Raw genomic sequence first — 25721 nt, 5'->3', positions numbered from 1 at the left:
ACATTCTGGCAGCAATGATCAGCACTGCTGAGGTGCAGGCGTCAGTAATGTTTCCAGGGACTGCAGGGCTGGACCCTCACTGTGGTCTGAAGGCTACACAGAGCATTGGACTGAGACACCTGCCTTTATCTTGTGCAGAAAGGTTTCACATCTGAGTGACAAGAACACTGCTCATCAGAACAAGGAGCCACAGACAGGGAGACATTCTTAGGAGTTTATTGGCAATAGTGAACAGTATGTACAAGTGATCAACACTCGTGTCCAGGCTGTGCAACTACTTTTACCTAACTTTCCTAAACCTGCCATGGTGCTCCCTGGACATCCACAGCGGAGGTGGAGGCAGCCTGCTGACTGTGATGCCCTGTCTGTGATGACTTTGGTGGGTGTCCTCTGGAGGGCCGAGACTTGGTGGGCCCCGGCCTGCTTTCAGGGTCCTGCTGTGTGGCTGTGGTGCCTCCTCAGCCTGTCAAGCTGGAGCTGTGGAGGTCACAAAAAGAGGGCATTCAAATGGGCTGGTCAGTCCCAGAGTCACCTGGGTGGATGGCCCCGGAGTGTGTACCGCTGATCCTCCTCCCTATGGGTGCCCGAGGGCCCCTGCCTGACTTCATGAGTGGAAGTGGTAGCTGGAGTGAATTTGAGCTGCCCAGCAGCCCTCTCGCATACACATAATTGGAGGCCAACAATGGCATCAGCGATGGAGTTGAGCCCGTGCAGCAGTGCGGGAGTGACGTCCTGGACGAAGGTCTCCATGGCGGCCGCCACCCTGCCAGTGTTGACCTCGGTGCGTTGCGAGGCCAGCGCTATCACCTCATCCTGAAGATGGACGGACTCCTCCATCGTGCCTTGCAATCTGAGGAGTGCAGCAGACATCCCTTCCTGATGTTCCCGAGCTTGCCTTTGCAGCTCCAGCAACTGTGACATGACCGAGTCCAGAGGCTCATCATCTGACTCGGACTCAGCAATGTTCTGGCCTCCAGCAATCCTCTGAGTGACAGGGACCTGGGAAGCCCCTGCCTCCGCCTGCTGTGGCTCAGACAGTGTGATGTGCTCATCGGATTGTGATCCCAAGGCTACTCGAAATCTAGGTCCCACTGAGGTGTGTGTCTCTGCGCTGGTGGAGGGTGTGGTGAGCGCTGTAACGGGACTTCAGGGAGGGTGCCTTCAGATTCCTCTTCAGAGGTTTCTTCAGGGCTTGATTGGAGGCCTTGGGTCATGGACTCTGTTGGCTGTTTGGCAGATGTGCCTGTGAAAGCAAGGAGAGATAATTAGTGCATGGCAGTGGCCTGTGAAAGAGGACACATCACACATGGAATGGTTGTCTGATGGATGTTGCACTGCTGGATCCTCACTTGGTAGAGCAGCACTGACCCCAACGTCAGCACAGGAACGCTCCTGGTCATCGCCGGCCAGCTGGATAGCTCTGTTTTCGAATTCTGTCAGAACTTTGATTTCTGGCCTCCCTGCACCTGTCTGCGACCTTTCCCTCCTGTTGTGAGCCAGTTTGTCCTGCATGGATAGAGATAGGGATAGTGTTTCAGGATGTCTGCCGGGCCAGATGATAAATATGCCTAGCCTGTGTGGGTGGTGAGTGGTCCCATGGATGGGAGAGGACAGTGAGTGTGAAAGAATGAATGGTGATGTCCCTCGCACTGGCAGTGAGCCAGGGCCCTGTGGATGTGTGATGGGTTTGTGAGTGTGTGAGTTGGGAGTGATGAAAAGAGTGACTTACCCTGGCAGAACGGAAGATATCATTCATCCTTTTGTGGCACTGCATGGCTGTCCTCCTCTGCAGGCATTGGCACTGACCGCCGCTACCACCACCTCCCAAGTCAGGTTGGTGACTTTGCTGCCCATCCTGCGGCCAGAGTGGGGGTAGAGCACATCCCAACGGGCCTCCACAGCATCCAGCAGTCGCTCGAGGGACCTGTCGTTGAAGCTGGGGGCTGCAGTCTTTTTCCCTTTGCTGGCCATGTCTCCTAGGCAGCGGTGATGAGCTGGTGGCGATGAGTGCATTGCTGGTGGCTGCTTTTTAAAGATGGCGGCCGGCGTGTTTCAACAGCAGGGTGATGGCGAGCAGGTCCTGGGGCATCATGTTGTCAGCAGCACCCAATTGAGGATGGGGGCCCTTGCCCCCACCACACCCGCACCCCCGCCAGAGCTGCTGGCCCAATCAGAGGCCCAGCAGCTCAGATGCCTGACAGCTAGTGGTGGCCACTGCTGAGGATAAGTGGGTCTTCAAAGCCAAGGCACTCCTGAAAACTGTTGAATGTTTTTGGGGGAGCTGGGATCAAGCCGGCAAGCCCCAGCATTTGGGGGTGGTGGTTCTTGGTGCACTAGCGACCAGCGACCAGTTAGGTGCTGGGGTGTCTGTTGCCGACAGGGACTGCTCCATCGGCATCAAGGAGGGACCCCGCTCCCACCTCAGCCCTGGGGAACCAGCTAGGAGATTGCTAGGGGTTCCTAGGCCATAGGATGTGGGCATCACGGGCTAGGCCAACATTTATTGCCCATTCCTAACTGCCCTTGAGAAGTGGTGGTGAGCTGCCTTCTTGAACCGCTGCAGTTCTTGTGGTGTAGGTACACCCACTGTGCTGTTAGGGAAGGAGTTTGACCCAGCGACAGTGAAGGGACGGCGATATATTTCCAAGTCGGGATGGTGAGTGGCTTGGAGGGGAACTTCCAGGTGGTGATGTTCCCGTGTGTCTTCTGACCTTGCCCTTCTAGATAGTAGCGTTCGTGGGTTTGGAAGGTGCTGTCTAAGGAGGCTTGGTGAGCTTCTGCAGCACATCTTGTAGATGGTACACACAGCTACTACTGTTTGTTGGTGGTGAAGGCAGTAAATGTTTGTGGATTGGGTGCCAATCAAGTGGGCTGCTTTGTTCTGGATGGTATTGAGCTTCTTGAGCGTTGTTGGAGCTGCACTCATCCAGGCAAGTGGAAATATTCTATCACATTCCTGCTTTGTGCCTTGTGGATGGTGGACTGGCTTTGGGGAGTCAGGAGGTGAGTTACTCATCGCAGGATTCCTAGCCCCTGACCTGCTTTTGTAGCCACAGTTTTTATATGGCTAGTCCAGTTCAGTTTCTGGTCAATGGTAACCTCCAGAATGTTGCTGGTGGGGGATGCAGCGATGCTAATGCCATTGAATGTCAAGGGGTCATGGTTAGATTCTTTCTTGTGGAGATGGTCATTGCCTAGCACTTGTGTGACATGAATGTTACTTGCCACTTGTTAGCCCAAGCCTGTATATTGTCCAGGTCTTTCTGCATTTGGACATGGATGTTTTCAGTATCTGAGGAGTTGAGAATGGTGTTGAACATTGTGCAATCATCAGCGAACATCCCCACTTCTGACGTTATGATGGAAGGAAGGTCATTGGTGAAGCAGCTGAAGATGGTTGAGCCTAGGACACTACCCTGAGGAACTCCTGCAGTGATGTCCTGGAGCTGAGATGACTGACCTCCAACAACCACAACCATCTTCCTTTGTGCTAGGTATGACTCCAACCAGCAGAGATTTTTCCCCTTGATTCCCATTGACTCCAGTTTTGCTAGGGCTCCTTGATGCCACACTCGATCAAATGGGGCCTTGCTGTCAAGGGCAGTCACTCTCAGCTCACCTCTGGAGTTCAGCTCTTTTATCCATGTTTGAACCAAGTAGTAACTAGATAATGAAAGAGGTAATAAAGTGTCCTTTTGACTTTGTAATGAGGTCAGAAGCTGAGTGGCCCTAGCGGAACCCAAACTGAGCATCAGTGAGCAGGTTATTGCTAAACATGTGCCGCTTGAGAGCACTGTTGACGATGCCTTCCATCATTTTACTGATGATGGAAAGTAGACTGATGGGGCAGTAAGTGGCCAGGTTGTCATGGTGGCAATAAGGCATCAGGCTCCCCTTCCAATGCTTTCCCTCTTCCATTTTCCCAGACCTTTTGCCTCCTAGCCCATTGGAGATGGTCTAGGAAAAACAGTCCTTTTTCTCAATAGCAGCAGGGGTTTGTTTTAGCGACCCTGCTTTATTTAATACAATGAGCACAATCAACTGAAGCCATCTCTTCACATACTCTGAATGCAATCATCTATTGTGGAATGAAAGGCTTCCATTCAGCAAAAGTTTAAGCGGGGTTTCATTCCAGCAATACCAGCAAGAACGTGTCTCGTAATTACTCTGGCTCCAACCCTAAAGCGTTTATCCTTGTAAATTCTAGTTCAGTCACCCTAAATGCCAATTATGTAATAAGCTTAGAACTTTCTGTGTTCTTTGTCAGTTTCCTTTTGACTTTGTGCTTTTCACTTTGTCAGGTGATAGGGGCTCTAATCTGAAGCCATGACATGAATAAGAAAGATAAAATGGTAAGGACGTATCACTGGTATATATTGATAAAGGACTCATCTGAGATCCTGAAATTACATTTGGTTCTTTAGATTTTGCAGTAGATTGACTGTAACAGTGTTAATGGGATTTCAGAATTCTTTATTGCCTCTTTCAGCATCTAGTTACCACTATATCCTTGTGAGAAGAAGAAAGACTCGCATTTATATAGTGCCCTTCATGAGCGCAAGACATTCCAAAGTGCTCAGCGACAAAATGCTTTTGAAAGGTTTTAATGTAGGAACAACAGCCTCAGGTGAATGACCATATGGAGGTGAGAAAAATAATTATGATGCCATTAAGCATAACCCTTCTCTTGAAAGTTACGCAGTAACAGAGAATGTTAGGGTAGATGATTAAATACAGCTAGTGCACCGCATGGCTAGGAGGCAATACCCTTTGAAGATGAGGGAATGGGCTGGGCCAGGAAAAGATCCATGGAACATCAGAAAACATGGAGCATGGAAATAGGAGCAGGACAGGGTCACTCAGGCCTTTGAGCTTGCTCTTCCATTCAATACAGTCAGGGCTGACCTTCCATCTCAATTTCATCTTCATATACTATTCCCATAATATCCCTCAATTCCTTTAGTATACAAAAATCTATTGATCTCTTTCTTGAATATAATGAATTCACTGCTCTCTGGGGTGGAGAATTCAAAAGATTCAGATCTCTTTGAGTGAAGGAATTCGTCTTCACCTTAGGCCAAAAAAGGCCGACCCACCGCCACCCCCCACCCCTCCCACCCCCCACCCCCCCCACCCTCAGTTCTAGAAAGTATAATAATTTTTATAATATCATTGTGGTTTGTTGTAAAGTAGGTTTATGTGTGATTGTAGGTGGTTCTGTCTGTGTGATTTAATTACATTTGGAGTCAGATAGACTGTAAGCTTGAAATTACTAAAATAAGTTAGGTGTAGAATGTACTTGAACTGCTAATGAGTAAATATGGATGGTGTCTTAGCATGTAAGATGTGAAGGGAATTTGAATTTTTAGATAAATGAAGGGGTTGTTTAGATTTCAAAGGGATGTTAGAATGTTTACAACTAGCCAGATAAGCAAGGCTAAGCAGTGTGTTTATTTTTCCCAAAGGAGACTGACAATATTAGCAACATGAAAGACTTTTATATCATGGGAAAGGTAAAACTCCAAAGACATACGGAACAATGGAATTTACATATTAAAGAGAGAGAAAGATATATAAAAGAGAATGAAAGGCTATGTTGAGGGGCCACGTAAGGTCTAACAGGAGTGTGTGAAACAGCCTTTGGGAAGCCTCCAGCCATTTATGCATAAGTCTGCTGTGTCCAGTAACTAAATATGGAGATAAGCTTTTGGAATCGCACTGTCAAGTGGGTACTGTGGTAACTTGCTAGCTTGTTTTCTTAAATTCAAAATCTATTGGACTGTTGCCTTAAAGAAGGTGTGTAATTTAGTCAAGTTAATTAGGAATTTTAGGGTTTGTTGTAGTAGTCTTATGTATGTGCTTGAAATCTTTTCTTTTGGTAATAAATATTTTAGTTTAATTTTTAAAATCTCTGAAGGTCTTAGTGGTCTCATTACTTCTGAATTCAGTGTACACATCTTCTCATAATAAATACAAATTGCAAAACTGTTGTGACAGCATGGCCAAGTTTCCCTTGTGCATTTCGTTCATCTAGCATGCATCATCTGCCAGGTCATAACAAGGGGAAATATCCTCCCATCATCTATCCTAATAACCCTCCTTAAGAATTTTATATTTCAATGAGATTATCTCTCATTTTTCTAAATTCTAGAGAATATATGATCTAGTCTACTCAATCTTTCCTCACAGGGCAATCCCCTCATCCATGAATCATTATGCGAACCTTTGTGACATTCCCTCCAAGGCAAATTTATCCTTAAGTAAGGAGACCAAAACTGTGCACAATATTCCAGGTGTGGTCTTATCAAAGTTGTAGTAGAATTTCTTCACTCTGGTCCTCCAATCTTTTTGTAACATAAGCTAACATACCATTTACTTTCCTGATTGCTTGCTTTACCTGCATGTTAACTTTCTGTGTTTCATGTACAAGGACACCCAAGTCCCTCTGAATACCAACAATTTCTAGTCTCTCACCATTTACACACTTCACCTTTCCTCCAAAATTCTATCTTCCATGTTCTTGTCCACTCACTTAACCTGCCTATATCCTTTTGTAGGTTTTTTGCCTCCTCCTTACAGCTTACTTTCCTATATAACTTTGATTCATCAGCCATATGTGGATATATTATAGTCAGTCGCCTCACCTAAATCATTGGTATAGATTGTAGTTAGTTGAGGTCCAAACACTGACCCTGAGGTACCTTACCACTTACAACCTGCCAACCTGAAGATGGCCCAGTTCTCTATACTCCCTGTTTTCTGCCCATTAACCAATCCTCAATCCATACTAATATGTTACCCCCTATCCCATGAGCCCTAATTTTGTCTTATAACCTCTTGTGTGGCACCTTTGAAAATCCAGATGCACCATCTCTATTTGTTCCCCTTAATTCACCCTACAAGTTACATGCTCAAAAATCTCTAAAAGATTTGTGAAACATGATTTCTCTTTCATAAATCTGCATTGACTCTGCCTATATTATGGTTCTCCAATTGCTCTACAGCCACATCCCTAATTAGAGATTCTACCACTCTTTCCTACTGATGTCAGGCTACCTGCATCTATAGTGCCTGTTTTTCCTTTCCCTTTTTTTTGAATAGTGGTCTTATGTTTGCTACCTTCTAATCCATGAGGATTATTCCAGAATCTAGGGTATTCTGGAAGATCAAAACCAATGCATCCACTATCTCTGTAGCTACCATTTTTAAAAACCCTAGGATGCAGGTCTAGGGGATTTGTTGACTTTAAGTTCCATTAATTTCTCCGGTAGTTCTCTTTACTAATAAAAATATCCCTAAGTTACTCATTTTCACGAGATCTTTGGTTCCTATTTCCAGAAAGTTTTTTATGTCTTCTACCATGAAGACAGATACAAAATGCTGTATTTAATGCAGCCTGCTGTGGTGGAAAACATGGCAGCTAGGCCTACTTTACCTTGGGAGAGGATGCGCATCAGTCTTCCGGTGGGGGCAAAACATCTTCCGATTAAGCTGTGGGGCAGAAATGGCTAACACGGGATTCCCAGCCATCGGAAGTGGCATGTCAGTTAGGCTCACTAATAAGTCAATTGATACCATTACTCCTAAACCCACTGCAAACCAATTGGGTTTGCCAATAGCCTTCTGGAGTTAGGCGTGTTGGGGATGCAGTGTCTATTTCAGTGATAAATTAGAAGTGACTGGAGATAGGCTGTGTAGGCCACTAAAATGATTTATTTACACTATTTAAAAGGAATCATAATGAGTACATGATATTCAGGAAACAGACTGTTCTGTGTCGAGCTGTCTTGGAGCCTCTTGGTCATCTGACCCTGTTGTCACAGTTGCATCATTAATAGCATCATGGTTTCTCAGTTTTCACGGTGGAGGACACTAGTACCACCCCAATAGTAACAAGTAATGCGGAGGGTATAGAGAAGGAGGAACTTAGAACAATCACCATCACTGGAGAAAAAGTACTGAGCAAACTATTGGGATTAAAGGGTGACAAGTCCCCTGGACCTGATGGCCTACATCCCAGGGTCTCAAAGAAAGTGGCAGCGGAGATAGTGGATGCATTGGCTATAATATTCCAAAATTCCCTGGATCCTGGAAAGGTTCCAGTGGATTCGAAAAATGCTAATATAACACCCTTATTCAAAAAGGAGGGGAGGCAGAAAGTAGGAAACTATAGACCAGTTAGTTTAACGTCTGTCAGTGGGCAATTGTTGGAATCCATTATTAAGAAAGTAGTAATGCGGCATTTGGGAAGTCAAAATGCAATCCATCAGAGTCAGCATGGTTTTATGAAGAGTAAATCGTGTTTGACTAATTTGCTAGAGTTCTTTGACGATGTGACAAGCAAAGTGGATAATGGGGATCCTGTAGATGTAGTATATCTGGACTTCCAGAAGGCCTTTGATAAGGTGCCACACAAAAGATTAATACACAAGATAAGATCACATGGATTTAGGGGTAATATATTAGCTTGAATAGAGGATTGGCTAACCAACAGAAAGCAGAGAGTCAGGATAAATGGGTCTTTTTCTGGGTGGCAAGCTGTAACTAGTGGGATGCCACAGGGTTGGTCCTTGGGCTCCAACTATTTACAATCTATATTAATGACTTGGATTCAGGGATAGAAGGTACTATAGCTAAATTTGCAGATGACACCAAAATAGATGGGAAAGTAAGTTGCAATGAAGAAATAATAAATTTACAAATGGATATGGACAGGTTAGGTGAATGGACCGAAATTTGGCAGATGGAGTTTAATGTGGATAAGTGTGAGGTTATCCATTTTGGTCGGAAGAATAAAAAGGCGACTTATTATTTAAATGGAGAGAAACTTCAGAATGCTTCAGTGTAGAGAGATCTGGGTGTCCTCGTGCATGAATCGCTGAAAGCTAGTATGCAGGTACAGCAGGTAATAAGGAAGGCAAATGGAATTTTGGCATTTATTGCTAAAGGAATAGAGTATAAAAATAGGGAAGTGTTGTTGCAACTGTGCAAGGCATTGGTGAGACTGCATCTGGAGTACTGTGCACAGTTTTGGTCCCCTTACTTGAGGAAGGATGTAGTTGCATTGGAGGCGGTTCAGAGGAGGTTTACTAGATTGATTCCAGAGATGCGGGGCTTGTCTTATGAGGAGAGATTGAGCAGTTTAGGCCTGTACTCGCTATAGCTTAGAAGGATGAGAGGAGATCTAATTGAGGTATATAAGATGCTAAAGGGGATAGACAAAGTAGACGTGGAGCAGATGTTTCCCCTTGTGGGGCATTCTAGAATGAGAGGCCATAGTTTTAGGCTAAGGGGTGGTAGATTTAAATCAGAGATGAGGAGGAATTACTTTCCTCAAAGGGTCGTGAATCTGTGGAATTCACTACCTCAGAGTGCAGTGGATGCCGGGACACTGAATAAATTTAAGGAGGAGAAAGACAGATTTTTAATTAGTAATGGGTTGAAAGGTTATGGGGAGTGGGCAGGAAATTGGAGTTGAGGCCGAAATGAGATCAGCCATGATCGTATTGAATGGCGGGGCAGGCTCGAGGGGCTGAATTGCAGACCCCTGCCCCTAGTTCTTATGTTCTTATGTTATTAACATAACCATTACTCTACAGTGTCCTTCGTAGTCAGACATTCTCTGCCTGATTGAGAGGCCTGACATTGGGAAGGAGGGGTCCGCTGAAAACGACCACCCTGCCCTTGCCTCCGACCTCCCAGCCGCCAACTCGCATGATACCGTGATCTCCATCCTGCCTTCACTCACCTTTTTTCTGGGGTCCCATGTTGACCCTGGACTCCTGGTGAATGCATTGCCACCAGTTGTCACCGCTCCCACTGGCGTTGGCTGCAATGAGGAGACGCCGGGGAACTCAATCTTGGAGAAGGCCCAACGGTGGCCACTTAAGTGCCTGAAAGGCTCTTGATTCTGTCGGGCCTCCCCTATGGACCTGAAGGGGGTTCCTCACCGGTTCTCCGAGCGATGCGTGAGACCCCTGCCAGCCCAACAGAATCTCAGCGAAACTATTTGTTTAATGACAGAGCCATTTCCTTATTCCCCATTATAATTTCTCCCCTCTCCATGTCTAAGGGACCCAAATTCAATTTCTCTAATCTTTACCTTTTCACATACTTATAGCAGCTTTTATGATCTGTTTTTATATCCCTTGTGAGTTTAACCTTATATTCTCTTATCTTTTTCTTTATCAATGTCTTGGTTCTCCTTTGCTCAATTCTAAAATCCTCCCAATCCCCAGGCTTGCCACTCTTTTTGACAACATCATAAGCCTCTTCCTTTAATACTATCTATAACTTCTCTTTTTAGCCATGGTTGGACCACTTTTCTTGTGGGGTTTTTATTCTTTAAGGGAATGTACATCTGTTGCAAATTATGAATTAATTCTTTAAATAATTGCAATTGCTTATCTACAGGCATGTCATTTAACCTAGTTTCCCAATCTACCTTTCGCCATCTCGCCCTCATACCAAATAGTCTGTTTTGTTCAGATATAAGAATCAGCTTTGAGCTTAACTAAATCACTCTCAAACTCAATATAAGATTATATCATGTTATGATCATTATTCTGGAGAGGCTCCTTTGCTACAAGGCTATTAATTAACCCTTTCTCATTGCACAATATTAGGTCTAAAATATATTGTACCGTTGTAGATTCCTCCACATACCGAGCTAAAAAGCTATCCTGTATATATTGCATGAATTAATCCTCTACATTGTTACTGAAAACTTGATTTTCCCAGTCTATATGAAAATTAAAGTCCTGTATGATTACTATATTCCCCTTGTTACCTCTAATTTCCTGATTTACATTCTGTCCAACAGTGTAACTACTATCAATTACTCCCACCCTGTGTTTTCTGCCGCTTGTTTTTTCTTAGTTTGACCAAACTTATTCTACATTTTGATTTTCTGAGCCAAGATCCTTTCTCTCTCCTGTGTTTACCCTTTGTTATCAGGCTACTCTCCCCCACTTACTCCTACCCCCACTTCCTTTTCAATTTTGCCTATCTCTTCTAAAAGTCCGGTATCTTGGAATATTTAATTTCCAACTCTACAACCCCATCTTTTTAACAGCTATAAGATGAAACCCATTACTTTTATATGTACTATTATTTCATCCATTTGGTTGGGAATGCGTCATACATTCAGATATAATACCTTCAGCTTTAACCTTATTCGATTTTTCCCTGATATCCCTTTGTAGCCCTTTGAACATAATAGACAACATAATTGTGGAAAGAATGGATTGCAAAGCTGGATATGTGTATTCTGAATCATCTATTTTTACATTACTGTTATCCCAGTTGGCATGAAACCTTGTAACTTGTGAATTTGATGCCAAAATGCTTCACTGAGGCTTAGAGAAATCTGGTTTCACAGAAAGATTTTCACACAGCTCTAGATTGTTATATTCATTATTTATATAATACACAATGCTGATAAATTGTTGACCTTGGTAAGTGGAGGTTATTAAAACAGTTACTCCAACTGCATCTGCATCTTGGGTAAAAGAAGGATTTGCTGCATCAGACTGAAAAACAGACATGTGTCTTCTAGCAAGACCAGGTCCCACAAGTATGTGGCCCAAGACTTGGTCATATTCTTCACTTTTGGCTGAATGCTCATAAATGAGTTGACATTCCAAATCCTCAGACAGATCTTCAATGCACTCTAAAATGATCTTGAACTAAACAGGGTTGAAAAATGGTGTTGGGTTGTCCAGAAAGGCCACATTTTTCATCTGTACCTTCGCCATAGTTCCAATGTGTTTCTTTCTTTTTAACACACTCTCAGGCCTACCTGCTTTGATTTAAAACAGAGGCTGATGCTGTGCACTGGTTTAGCAGAGTGTGATGGGCCTCAGGTATTGGCTTTCCCACTTTGCTCCCGATCAATAATGTGGAAGCTGGGCTTAGCATAGTCAGACAGGAACTATCTGAGGAAACAACGGCAACTTGCATTTACGCTTATAAAATGCAATGTCCCAAAGCGCTTTACATAAGAGGAGGAAGAAAGAAAATTGATGAAAGGAGTGAAAAAGCTGATAAGGATGAAATGAGGGCCAGCAAGTGTAGGAATGTTTGGTAACTCCAGGGTAGGAGATGGGCAATTGAGATTTGAACAAGCTGAAGATTATAGGATGGGAGCTGGCAAAGAGGTATTTGGAAAATTGTTTCTGGAAGTAACCAAGGCAGAGATAATGGTTTAAGTGGGGTGATCAGACAGGGTTGAGGTGGACAATATTGAAAATATGGAAGTAAGCAATCATGATTATGGCTAGTGTTAATTGTGTATTGATTTGGCGTTTAATTGCATTCAGGTAGAAAACATTAACTGGGGACTCACTTATGCTCATAGGTGCAGTCAGAGCGTTGTTGTGCTTGTTGGGTTGGAGGTGCACAATATATAAAGAGTCTCTGTAAACAACTTGCAAGTGTACAGTCCAGTGTTCTAGCCTTCATCTTCCCAGTTATCTGAGTTCTAACAGCTAGGATGTGGGGTATCAAGTTCAGGTAATTTCTTCTTATTTTGAGAAATTTTAATGTTTTGCACCATTAATGACTTTCAGCACATTTAGCAGAAAATTTCTAAAAATATACATTGATATGACAAACTAAAATGCAAGACATCATTGCAGTCTTAACTGCCATCAAAGCATCAATACTGCAGAAAATGGACACCATTGATTTTACATTGTTTATAGTTTTATGCTAGAGACACTGAAATTACCAGCCCTTCGACTAACAGCTTAAACTAACATTTGTCTCATTAATTATTAATCTACCAGCGCTATAGCAATGAAAATGTACCATACGCAGCCTTGAGAACTTGTGCATTATCCTCAGGCTAACCAATTCACAAAGGATTTAGAATCATAGAACGATACACCATGGAAGGAGGCCATTCGGCCATCATGCCTATGCCTATTCAATTTGGGACTTGATTAGTGCACATTGTGGGGTGGTCGAGTGAGCGGCAATCTCGCACTCTGAGGCCAGGAGATGTTTTAGCTTCAGGTTTCAATTACATATGCAGATTGGACTCCCACCCAAAACCATCAAGGATCAATGCCTGGTCGGCTAGGAAAAGGGGGGTGAGAATGAGAATTCTGGCAATGAGTTTTTTTGGAGCCCGGAGAGATACTCCTGCTTTTGGCTCTGGCTACCGTTTTGGAAAGTTTGACCTGGTGGAGATCAACCTACAACCCACCCCCTGCCAATGCTCAGTTCTCAAGTTAAAATGGTTGATCAGGCTGCAATGATGCAATCAATATCAGATCTGCGTATCTAGAGAGGACTCCTGTAGACTTGAAGAGGGTGCTCTTGCCATGTGCAATTTAAAATTGGATTTGGGCAGATCAGAGTGGGAAGTGATTGGCTATTGTGAGGAGTCTGTTATTAATTTGAATACTTTAGGGGAGGCAGTGGTGTCGTGGAATTTTCACTGGGCTGGTAATCCAGAGACCCAGGGTAATCCTCTGTGTACCCAGGTTCAAATCCCACCATGGCAGATGATGAAGCTTAAATTCAATAAATATCTGGAATTAAAAGTCTAAACGATGATCATGAAACCATTGTCCATTGTCGTAAAAACCCACTTGGTTCACTAATGTCCTTTAAGGAAGTAAATCTGCCATCCTCACCTACATGTGACTCCAGATCTGCAGCAATGTGGTTGACTCTTAAATGGCCTCTCAAATGGCCTAGCAAGCCACCCAGTTGTATCACACTGCTACAAAGTCACAAAAAAAGGATGAAACCGGATGGGCCACCCGGCATCGACCCAGGCACCGGAAATGACCACAGCAAACTCAGCCCTGTTGACCCTGCAAAGTCCTCCTTTGGGGACTTGTGCCAAAATTGGGAGAGCTGTCCCATAGACTAGTCAAACAACACCCTGACATAGTCACTCACAGAATCATAACTTACAGATAATGTCCCAGATACCACCATCACCATCCCTGGGTATGTCCTGGATGACCCAGCAGAGGTGGCGGGCACAGTGGTATACAGTTGGGAGGGAGTTGCCCTGGGAGTCCTCAACATTGACTCCAGCCTCCATGAAGTCTCATGGCATTATAGTCAAACATACACAATGAAACCTCCTGCTGATTACCATGTACCGCCCTCCCTCAGCTGGTGAATCAATGCTCCTCCATGTTGAGCACCACTTAGAGGAAGCACTAAGGATGGCAAGGGCACAGAATGTACTCTGTGTGGGCGACTTCAATGTCCATCACCAAGGCTCAGTAGCATCACTGCTGGCTGGGTCCTAAAGGACATAGCAGCTAGACTGGGTCTGCGGCAGGTGGTGAGGGAAAAACATACTTGACCTCATCCTCACCAACCTGCCTGCCGCAGGTGCATCTGCCCATGACAGTATGGGTAGGAGTGACCACTGCACAGTCCTTATGGAGGTGAAGTCCTGCCTTCACATTGAGGATACCCTCCATTGTGTTGTGTAGCACTACCACTGTGCTAAATGGAATAGATTTCGAACAGATCTAGCAACTCAAGATTGGGCATCCATGAGGTGCTGTGGGCCATCAACAGCAGCAGAGCTGTACTCAACCACTATCTGTAAACTCATGGCTTAGCATATCCCCCACTCTACCATTACCAGCAAGCCAGGGGATCAGCCCTGGTTCAATGAAGAATGCAGGAGGGCATGCCAGGAGCAGCACCAAACATACCTAAAAATGAGGTATCAACCTGGTGAAACTACAATGCAGGACTACTTGCGTCCCAAACAGCATAAGCAGGAAGTGATAGACACAGCTAAGTGATCCCACAACCAATGGATCAGATCTAAGCTCTGCAGTCCTGCCACATCTAGTCATGAATGGTGGTGGACAATTAAACAACTCACTGGAGGAGGAGGCTCCACAAATATCCCCATGCTCAATGATGGAGGAGCTCAGCACATCAGTGCAAATGATAAGACTGAAGCATTCAGAACAATCTTCAGCCAGAAGTGCCAAGCGGATGACCCATCTTGGGCTCCTCTGGAGGTCCCCAGCATCACGAATGCCAGTCTTCAGCCAATTCGCTTCACTCCATGTGATATCAAGAAATGGCTGAACACACTGGATACTGAAAAGGCTAGGGAACGCCAATAATACTGAAGACTTGTGCTCCAGAACTTGCCGCGCCGATAACCAGTAAAGCTACAACACTGGCATGTACTTGGCAATGTGGAAAATTGCCCAGGTATGTCCTGCACACAAAAAGCAGGACAAATCCAACCCTGTAAATTACCGCCCCATCAGTCTACTCTCGATCATCAGTAAAGTGATGGAAGAGGTCATCAACAGTGCTATCAAACAGCACTTGCTTGGCAATAGCCTGAACACTGACACACAGTTAGGTTCTGCCAGGGTCACTCAGCTTTTACCTTGGTTCAAACATGGACAAAAGAGCTGAACTCTGGAGATGAGCTGAGAGCGACTGCCCTTGACATCAAGGCAGCATTTGACTGAGTGTTGCATCAAGGAGCCCTAGCAAAACTGGAGCCAATGGGAATTAGGGGGAAAACTCCCCCCTGGTTGGATTCATACTCTGCAGAAAGGAAGATGATTGTAGTTGTTGGAGGTCAATCATCTCAGTTCCAGTACATCACTGCAGGAGTTCCTCAGGGTAGTGTCCTAGGCCCAACCATCTTCAGCTGCTTCAGAGGTGCAGAGGGATCTAGTTGTTCTAGTGCATGAATCGCAAAAGGCAAGTATGCAGATAAACCACGTAATTAGGAAAGCTAATAGAATGTTACCATTCATTGTGAGAGGAATTGAATATAAAAAAGGGAGGTAATGCTTTGGTTATGCAGGGCATTGGTGAGACCACATCTGGAGTACTGTGTACAGTATTAGTCTCCTTATTTAAGGAAGGATATTAATGTGTTGGAAGCAGTTCAGAGAAGGCTTACTAAAATAATACCTGGATTGGGCAGGCTGTCTTATGAGGAAAGCTTGGACAGGCTAGGCTTGTATCAGCAGGAGTTTAGAAGAATGAGAGGTGACATGATTGAAACATATAAGACCCCGAGGGGTCTTGACATGGTTGATGTGGAGAGAATGTTTCCTCTTGTGGGAGAATATAGTTCCAGGGGCCACTGTTTAAAAATAAGGGGTCGCTCATTTAGGATTGAGATGAAAATAAATTTTTCTTTCAGAGGTTTGTGAGTCTTTGGAACTCCCTTCCTCAAAATGCGGTAGAAACAGAGTATTTGTATATTTTAAAGACAGAGATAGATTCTTGATAAGCAAGGGTGTGAAAGGTTATCGGGGGTAGGCGGGAATGTGGATTTGAGGTTTCAGTCGGACCAGTCATGATCTTATTGAATGGCGGAGCAGGCTCAAAGGGCGAGTGGCCTACTCCCACGCTTAATTGTTATGTTCGTAATTGTCTGTCCTCTCAAGTAGGCCTAAAAGATTCCATGGTACTATTTTGAAGAAGAGCAGGGAAATTACCCCTGGTTTCTTGCAGCTGTAGCCAACGTTTATCTCTCAATAAATATAATTTAAAACAGATTATCTGGTCATTATCACATTGCTGTTAGTGGGAGTTGGTTGTGCACGAATTAATTATTGTGTTTCCCGCATTATAACAGTGACTACACTTCAAAAAGTGTTTAATTGATGTCCAGCAAATTGGGGCATTCTGAGGTCATGAAAGGCACGACCTAAATGAAAATTTTAAATTTATTTTCAAAAAATGCCCCATTTTCAGATTCACTTCTGCTTTGTGAAAAACCATTGCAGGAGAAGTTTGTATTGGGCAGTCGGGATTGTTCAGTAGGTTGCCAGCCAGCTTTACCCACTTCAAAAGAAATTATGTAATATCTGAGAAATGTCTTCCTTTTATAAGGGACCCAATTAAGTTAAACGTTTCTTGTGGGGTTTAAAGCGAGTTGTATAATCTTACTTAAAGTAATACCACTCAGAAATGCGAAGGGAAGAGTCAAGATAATGTTTTGGGTGGAAATATGTTCTGACAAAGAGTTTCCATCTTAAATGTTACACTGTAACTTCTTTTTCCAAAGGCTGGCGCTATGTAAATTGTGCTGGAAGAATAGCTAATTACAGTTGTGAAGATGTTGATGTAGTTGGAAGAAAGTACAATTGGCTAGTTGGTGCATTTTAAAATGCTTTACAAACACTTTCCATTAGGCTGCGTCAATAGCAATGCAATTACAAATCATAATGATGTAACAATTACCATGTTCAGTTATAGTAAGGTCTCTATTATTGCAGTATTCTGTTGCACTTCTGGACTTAACAGTGCATTACAAATGAAAACCTCATTGGCTGCAATTTAAGCAGAGATGTTTTATGACATGAATTTATTGACACAGTTTATTAATGAGGTATGAAAATATGATCTAGTGGAAGAGAAACTAATCAATTTTGATTTGAGAGGATGATAATGGAAAGGTAGGAATACGGGGCTGATTTTCCTCTGTCTTTCTATGTTGGTCCCCAATGGGATTTCGCAAGAAGAAGAAGACCAGAGCCTTGTACCTACTGCTACCCTTTGCACCTGATGGTCATATGCTCACCATCTTCAGTATTAGCGGAAAACTATTTACCTGAAACATATTTTTGTTTCATAGCGCCAGCATTGAAAATTGTACTTTAAGCAATAGAGAGTATTGCACAACGTCTACAAATTTCACTTCTGGTGATACATCCCAGAATTTTATTTGCTTTCTTAATAGCCTTACCACATTTTATGAGCGTCAAATGTTTTGGGTCTACTCTCAATCCCAGTTCCCTTTCTAAGTCTCCTCTGCCAATTCAGTTCCTTTTGTTATATACTTACAAAACGCAGTTTTCAACCAAAGAACAAGTGTTATATTTCACTTGCGATATTTGAATGCTTGTCAGCAAACTTGACAAGTATTCAGGTAGTATATAATGTAGATTAGAAACAGAAGTATAGGAACTGATATCAGTGAGTCTCCACCTAACATTATCTTCAGCCTGTCATGAATATTGTCAACTTCTTCAATCAATTTGGAATGAGCTGGGAACTGGTGAGGCCTCTTAAAAACAGGAATTCAGTGTTAAGTTGTTTGGAAGGCATGTTTTTTCCATCAAACTGAAATTTGAGCTTAACTTTCAATTCAAAAATAATTGCAAGCCATTTGGCAGTGAACTCAAACACAACTGTAAATTGGACACAGGTCAGTTGTTAAAAGGTACTCTGTGGCGTGACCAGTTGAAACTAATGGATGTCTGAAAGTTATGTGCATGGTGAATAAGTAACACAGCACAGAGCAGTGCAGAGTGAAGACTTTTAAATGGAAATTTGCCGAGAGTGGAAACTCAACGCAAAGGGCAAAGGAGACGTTGAGTACATTAACCGAGGATCAAAAGCTAAATGTTCAATTATTTACTCTTCCTTTAACATTTAACTACATGCTAGATTAAGGGGTTATTAAACTTAAAACATCGAAATTAATAAATTTGAGGGAAGGGCAAAAACCTAACTAGTAGCTTTCAATGAGAACAAAAACAAAAATACCTGGAAAAACTCAGCAGGTCTGACAGCATCTGCGGAGAGGGATACAGTTGACGTTTCGAGTCCGTATGACCCTCCATCAGAACTAAGACATATAGAAATGAAATGAAATATGAGCTGGTAGAGGGGGGTGGGTGGGTGGGACAGGTAGATCTCGATAGGGGGCCAGTGATAGGTGGAGGCCAAGAAGAGACTGCCAAAGATGTCATAGACAAAAGGACATAGGGGTGTTGACGGTGGTGATATTATCTAAAGGATGTGCTAATGGGGACATTAAGGGTAGAAAGCAGGGCGAGCAAGTGGGAGATGGCCCTAGTGGGGGTGGGGTGGGGGGAAGGGATCGAAATGGGCTAAAAGGTGGAGATGAAACAATAGATCAAAGTAAATTTAAAAATAGGAGGGAAAAGAAAAATATATTTGTAAAAAAATTATAAATTATTGGAAAAGGGGGGGATCGGAAAGGGGATGGGGATGGAGGAGAGAGTTCATGATCTGAAATTGTTGAACTCAATTATTTCGCTTTTAGCTTTAAATAAGTATTGTTTTTAAAAAGACCTAGCGTTAGGCAGAGAAAGATATAAGCCGGAGTTTTCCCTCTCCGTTGGTGGGGGGCATCATGGTGGGCGTGAGCGGGAAGTTCAAAATCAGTTTCACGCCATTGTGAAACCAGTTTGTGATTGTCCGCTCCACTTGTCATTGGCGGGCTGCCTTTCCTGCCGCCTCACGTGGGTAACATCATTTTAATACAACTGCATCTAATTATAAGCCCTGCACACTGGAATCATCCCCCCCACATCAAATTTACTGCTCACGTCGGCGGGGAAACGTGCCTGTCCAGAACATGACTTGACAAGTGTGATGTGCAGAAGTCGGGACTTACCATTAGGACCTTGCTCACATCACGGACATTCAAGGAAAGCAGAAGATGCTGGAGCCCTACAGCTACCAGACCCCGGAGGAACACACGCATCGCAAGCTGGGTAGATTCTGATGGACATGACTCCATTGAGAGGTAGGTCATGGAAGGTAGAAGGATCACCATTGATGTCTGGGGCCTGCTTTGGGACATCAGTGTCTTGGCCAAGGACTGCTATGAATGATCATCTAGGGGATGGAGAGGAAGGTCTAGGTTTGACTGCCAGAAGAAGGTGTACCGGGGGGCGAGGTTGGGAGAGTGGGAATGATGGTGTCGGGTGAGGTGAGGTTGGGAGGGGGGAGGGAGTGCAGGGGAGGGGGTTTTTACAGGGGAGAATGCAGCAGCTGGGGAGGTGGGTGTAAGGGGGGCGTAAGGCGTAAGGAAAGGAGTTTAGACGGGGGGAAGGACTCCATGTCCTTCGTGAGGACTTCATGGGGAGGAGGGAGTTCAAAGGGAGGCAAAACTTCCAAGGGAGGAAGGAGTTTGGATGGGGGGAGTCCAGGGGGAGGAGGGAGTTAGGTGGTGAGGGAGGAGTAAGGGTGGAGGAAGGAGTAAATGTGGAGGGAGGAATAAGGGTGGAGGAAGGGGTAAGGGGGAGCATGTCTAGGTGAATGGGCAAGGAAGGGGCGGAGTCGATGACTGCCTCCTGGGGAGCAAAATGAGGGTGGACATGGTAAGAGGGAAGGGTGAGGATGAGAGAGGGCAGAGTGAGCCGATAGGGTGGCAGGGTGAGGGTGCGATGGTAGTGGTACTAGAGATGGTGAGGGTGTTTGGAGGTGACGGTGGGGAGGTGGAAGGTGATGTCGGGGGGGGACAACAGTGATGGGGGAAAGGACATGGATGACTGGGAGAGGGGAAAGAACAGGGGAGCTGAACACAAACTTAACATGCTTTTAAAGTTGAAAGTGAAAGGAGCCTCGTGTTGGACGGGCACAGATGCTGCATGGGAGTGCGATCAATGGATAGACGGAGGTGTAGGTCAGCTCAGATGGACAATGGAAAAAGAACCCCAGCAGGCAGCATTGAAAATGCTCAGGACATTGAGATGAGTGTGATGTAGTATGGTCCCGCGTGCGTGGGAGGGTGCTTGCACGACACACGGAAAGGCCCTGCCACACACACACACACACTTCTCCCTCTAGACTCACTCGTGGTCTGGCTGCGTACAGCTGAACTGCTAGTGTGGGAGTTGGGGTGATGCAGGGGGAGAACTTGCGAAGGTCCAGCCAGCTCATCAGCCTGCCAGCCCCTAGTCCATCTCAGATGAGGATCCATTCAATGAAGTCCCGTCACTGCATTTACCTGCACCCTCCACAAGTACAGAGACACACACTCTGGTGGGTCCCAGATTGAGATTAGGCTTGGGGTCACTTTCTGAACAACACCTCACTGACACATCTCCACAGCAGTCGGAGGCAGTGACAGCCCAGGTCTCTGGCACTCGGAGGACTTCTGGAGAACAGGCACCTGCTGAGTCCGAGTCATTTGATGAAACTCAGCAAACGGCTGTTGCATGCATGCTGGAGATGCAAAGGAAGGTGGCGGAACATCAGACAGAGTTGTGAGATGCAGTCAACAGACTAGAACGAAGGTTGGAGGAACACGTCCACTTTCTTTTTGATGTCACGGCTCCGACAAGTGGGCAGCTTGAGGTCACCATGGGAAGAGTGGCAGCCACCTTGGAGACCCTGGTCCAGCTGGTTCTGCCGGATTTGCATTCAGACCTGCACTCCATCACCCTAGGCATTGATGGGATCCACCATGGCTAGGTGAGAGGGGGACGGGCACCTCAACCCCCCTCCAGGTTCCTCTTCTCCTCAAGGAGTCAGGCAGGGGCGCACAGGCACCCAAACAGAGGAGGACCATCAGCTGGACACCTGGGGGCCATCTACCCAGGAGACCCTGAGAATGTCCAGCTGCTCCCTATCCCCTCTGCCTGTGACCCCATCAACTCCAGCTCTACAGCCCAAGGAGGTTACACCTGCCCCTCAGCAGGAGACCCAAAGTAGGCTGGGGCCCTTCAGGCATCGGCTGTCCAGAGAACACCTGCCAAAGCCATCTCAGGCAACAGGGCGTAGTAATAAGCAGACTGCCTCCACCTCTGCTGCAGATGTTGGAGTTGCATCAAGATGTAGCAGTAGGGTTAGGAAAATGAAGAAATAATGAGAGCACAATGCTGGCATGGGTATTCACTCACTGTATATATCATGCACCTCTGTAAATACAACTTGATTTCATGATAATAGTCTCAGCATGTGAATGCCTCTTGCATATGAATCTATGTACCCTCTTATTGCGAGGGTGACCCAAGCTCCCACTCTGTGATTGCCTCCCTTTGTGTGCCTCAGATTCATGTGATGTTCAGTAGACTCATGTTAGTCACTTGTTCCTTGTGTCATGTAAGGAAGATGTGTCAAGCCATTTCCTGAAAGTGACTGCACATTGAGATTTGATCCTTTAAATATTGCAACACACCATAGAATTCTGTATGCTCAGGTGTCTTGGAGGGTTAAATCTAACATTGTATCAACACTGAGCTATGTTTATTGTGAGTGTGAAAGCACATGTCCTGGAGCCATTATGCTCTCTACAACTATGTGCAAATCCCAGTGGCTGCTGAAAGTGTCTCCTTCAGGTGACAACATAAGTCTTTCATCTCGCACACCAGCTATATGCAGCTTTGGGTGCTGACCTTTCCAAGAATGAGGGCTGCATAATCCTTGAGGGTTACGGCTCCACAGCCAAATGCAACCTTGCTTGCGATGTCACTGCTTGCAAAGGCCTTTCCTATCACTAGCATGGCGCTTAGGGACTCGTATCCGCTTGCCTGGACCTTACTCCTGTTCGAACCTTCTGGCTATCAGTGTGTCATGGGCACGCCTTCCATGTTGATGTCGCTGTGATGATGGCATCCTCACGTGGAAGCTGACCATCATCGCCCTCCTCAGGTTCCTGCCCTTCTGAGCCCTCCTGATCCGAGGAAATCTCTGCCTCCCCCATGTCTCCCTGTGGCAAGTGATCTGTCCTTTGAAACACCAGGTTGTGCAGGCTGCAACGCACCATGATGATGCAGGGCACACTCTCTAGAGTGTACTTCAGAGCCCCACCAAAATGGTCCAAACATCGGAAGCATATCTTCAGGATGCCAATCATTTGCTCAATGATGGTCCTTGTCACAGAGTGCGCCGTGTTGTATCTCTCCTCGGAGGAACTCTGAGGGTGATGCACAGGTGTCATGAGCTATCTCTTCAGAGGGTACCCCTTTATCACCCAGCAGCCAACCCTGTAAGCACTGCCGCCCTTCCAAGACTTGTAGCACCTGTGAGTGACTCAGGATGTAAGAGTCGTGAGAACTGCCAGGGTACGTGGCACAAACATGTATGATCAGCTTCTGATGATCACAGACCAGCTGAACATTGATGGAGCGGAACCCTTTCCTGTTCATGAAGATCAGGGGCTGCTGCCAGGGAGCTCTTAAAGTGACGTGTGTGCAATCACTGGCACCCTGCACTCTAGGGATGCCAGAGATCACCGCAAATCCCATAAAACTAGCAGCCTGGCTAACTTAATCCATTGTGAAGTTTATATAATGATGAGCCTTACTGTATAGGGCATCTATCACCTCCTTTATACATTTATGCGTTGAGGACTGAGAGATGCTGCATAGGTCCCCAGTGGAACCTTGGAAGGAGCAGCTTACAAAAACATTGAGTGCGACTGTAACCTCCAGGGCCACTTGCAGGGGATGGCCTCCCAGACCATGGGGCGTCAGATCCTTCCATAGAATGTGGCAGATATGAACCACCACACCTCTTGAGAAATATAGATGTGCACTGTACTGTCTCTCGCTCATCTCCAAACATCTCCAGATGCGTCTTCGGTATACCCTTAGTCGCACCAATCACCTACATGGGATGGGTCTGGCCTTCTCAGTTTCTGAGCCTTCCTGGGGCACCCCTGGGCCATGCATCTCAGGCCGGGCTCTTCTCTAAGCTATGCTAGACGGCATCAGGTCCTTCTTCTTTTATTCAATCTGACTATTGCCATGAAGAATGCAGCATTGATTGCAGCCTCCATTCTGCCATCCTCCTTCTTCCTGTGGACAGGTAGATCCAAGACATGAATGTACTTTACCAATCAATTACAGACATTACACAAGCCAGAAATCCAATGTCATGTCCTTGGGCTGTGTTTGCACTACCTAACTTGCTCAGTTCCACCCTGAGACGCTTCCCTACCGATCATAGGTGCCTAAGAAGCCAGCCCAACAACTTGACATCTCAATCCCATTTAGGATGGAAGAGGGTTGAGCATAGCCATGTAATTTTGTGCCTCACAGAAGGTGATTGTATGCTTTCTAATTTGGGTTTGGGATTACTCCTGCTTTGCACTTTTGGAATGCCCTGTGCCCTGTGACCTGTGACCTATGCCAAACAGACAGTGCAGTTTGCAGGGCTTGATAGAGCTTCTTGCATATATTCAGCAGCTGTGCTCCCTTAATGGTTGGCTGCCTCATCCCTTCTCACAATCCTCTGATGGTTAGATGTTCAACGAGACCTCCCCTAATGTGACCCGCAACACCTAGTCCAGTCTTGTGTAAAAGCGAACCATGAGTTACTGGTTCCAACTCTTTAGCTTTTCAATAAAGTCTTCATGAGTTCTTTCAGCTGACCCTTCATCTCCGTGTTGAAATTCTAATAAGTATTAGGCTGATCCTTCAAAGGGCCCTGGAGTCCAGCTGTGGACTCCTCCCACATTGCCTCGGACCCCATCACATGGTGATTTTTTTCTAGTTTCAATTTTAAACTTCTTTATTGATTCGGGGCCTCAGACGATGATGCTGCATTTCTACTTCCAGACCAGCTTCGACCCTCATCCTGTCATTGTTCATGTCCCTGTGATCATCCTGGAACCCCACATTGTGCAGGAAGAACCCCCTCTGGTAACTCTCCAGCCTCCCCCCACTAACCCTGGAGCCCATTATGATTGTTGTGGACATACCTGCCCTCCCCACTAAACCCATCACTGCGGATGTCCCCAAGCCCCATGTGGACATCAGCCCTCCCTACCTTAAGGCCGTCTGCATAGTTACATTCAGAGGCCCAAATAGCCCCTTCCCAGCTACGAGAGCTTTGAGTACCCCCCGCTTCATTATGTTTTCCCGATTTACAATCTGCAGATGCCTCCCCTGACCATGACTATTCCATCTGCAGCCCAGTACTCAGCCAGCCATCCCCAGGACCACCATATGTGAGGCACTGACCAGTCATGTGTCTCTGTGTACCCCTTCCCTTTTGTTCAACACTAAGCCCAGCCTTCCCCCAGTCATGGGTCTGCATGAACCCCTCCCTCTCATGCCATACTAACTCCCACCCATCCCCACTCCCGAGCCTGCATGCACCCCTTCCATGTTGGACTCCAGCTCCCCAACCCTCAAAATTCTCTCTGCCTGCCATCCCTATCCCTCCCCTGTTCCTAATACCCCACCTACCCATCCTCAGTTATCCCTCTGCCTGCCATCCCCCCTCCCCTGTTCCCTTCGCCCTCATGTCTCATTCATCAACTCCATCCCAATGCTGGTCTCTGCTGGGAGAGTGCAGCCCTGCCTATGCCCAGCAGAATACAGTGTGAGCAGCCCTGACTGTATCCCACAGCACCCAGTCTGAGCAGCCCCACTTGTGTCCCACAGCACCAAGTGTGAGCAGCCCCACCTGTGTCCCACAGCACCCAGTGTGAGCGGCCCAGCCTGTGTCCCACAGCACCCAGTGCGAGCAGCCCGGCCTGTGTCCCACAGCACCCAGTGTGAGCAGCCCTGCCTGTGTCCCACAGCACCCAGTGCGAGCAGCCCGGCCTGTGTCCCACAGCACCCAGTGTGAGCAGCCCTGCCTGTGTCCCACAGCACCCAGTGTGAGCAGCCCCGCCTGTGTCCCACAGCACCCAGTGTGAGCAGCCCCGCCTGTGTCCCACAGCACCCAGTGTGAGCAGCCCGGCCTGTGTCCCACAGCACCCAGTGTGAGCGGCCCAGCCTGCCAACCCCACCAGTCTCGCCTGAGAGAGCAGCTTTGGCAGAGGAAAATAATCTGAGCGACGGCAAAAGATAGCAGTAGTGCTGTTGCAGCTAGGTTTACAATGTTGTACCTATCTCAAAGTCATGACTGAAGTGAAGGTGGGCAGCTCACACACTTATATATGGCCGTAACTCAGATTGGTCTAATTTCCCGCTGGCCTGGCACGTAATTAGGAGGGAGAATGTGATTTTGGCGCGTTGGGTTTTTAATGAGCATTC

General features: G+C 45.9%; 1 pseudogene; it reads right to left on the bottom strand.

Annotated features, from left to right (window-relative positions):
• The window catches only part of LOC144680106 (histone chaperone ASF1 pseudogene), a 50611-nt pseudogene extending 38855 nt beyond the window's left edge, over nucleotides 1–11756 (bottom strand).
• Nucleotides 11757–25721: the final 13965 nt, after the last annotated feature.

The sequence above is a fragment of the Cetorhinus maximus genome, chromosome 4 (genome assembly GCF_964194155.1).
Source record: "Cetorhinus maximus chromosome 4, sCetMax3.hap1.1, whole genome shotgun sequence".
Classification (NCBI taxonomy): Eukaryota; Metazoa; Chordata; class Chondrichthyes; order Lamniformes; family Cetorhinidae; genus Cetorhinus; species Cetorhinus maximus.
Note: the sequence above shows the minus strand (reverse complement) of the source record. Positions and strands in the feature narration are given on the sequence as shown.